Source organism: Athene noctua, chromosome 1 (genome assembly GCF_965140245.1).
Source record: "Athene noctua chromosome 1, bAthNoc1.hap1.1, whole genome shotgun sequence".
NCBI lineage: Eukaryota > Metazoa > Chordata > Aves > Strigiformes > Strigidae > Athene > Athene noctua.
Window position 1 is genome coordinate 67169973 of NC_134037.1, and position 704 is coordinate 67170676.

Genomic DNA, 704 nt, shown 5'->3' on the forward strand with positions numbered 1-704 from the left:
GAACTACAGAGATGAAAAAAACCTCACGTCCGGGCCGTAATGTTGTAAGGCTTTTTGCTCCTTAACCCGCCCCCCCCCAAACACGAGAATGCATTATTTTTATTTCCTCCCCTTTTATTCTCGCACCTTCAGGTGACATCTTCCAGCCGTTCCCCGCTGTCTGGACATTCACACCGCCTGGGATGCCGAGAGGGGAGCCCAGCCCCGACCGCTCGGCCCGGGGCTCCGGCGGGAAGAGGGGTCTCGCCGGGCCCCCCGCTGCCGCCCGCCTCCCCCGCTCGCCCCTGTCCCACCTCCCCGCCGCTGCCCGACCCCCGGGCCGCGGTACGGCCCACGGCGGCAGCTCCGCGGCGCGGCCGCCCGCCCCGCCCTGGCTGCGGGGGGGCCGGCTCCGGTTCCCGCTCCTGCTCCTGGCGGCGGGGCGCGCTCTGTCCCCTCCCGGGAGGCGCTGCCGCCCTCCCGCCCCCGTGCCACCGGCGGGAGCGGGGCTTTCCCTCTCCCGATAAGCCCCTCCCGCTCCCCCCGCCCGGCTCAGCCCCAGCCCCCCCCCGCCCCAACGCGCTCCGCTTCCCGCTGCCGCCCGCGCCTGCTCCGGGAAGAAGCGGGGCGGCGGCGGCGGCTGCCGAGCGGGACACGCCTCTCGCCCTCCCCGTCCCGGCCCCCCCGGGCCCCGCCGCCCACCGCGGGCGCGGCGCAGCGCAGCG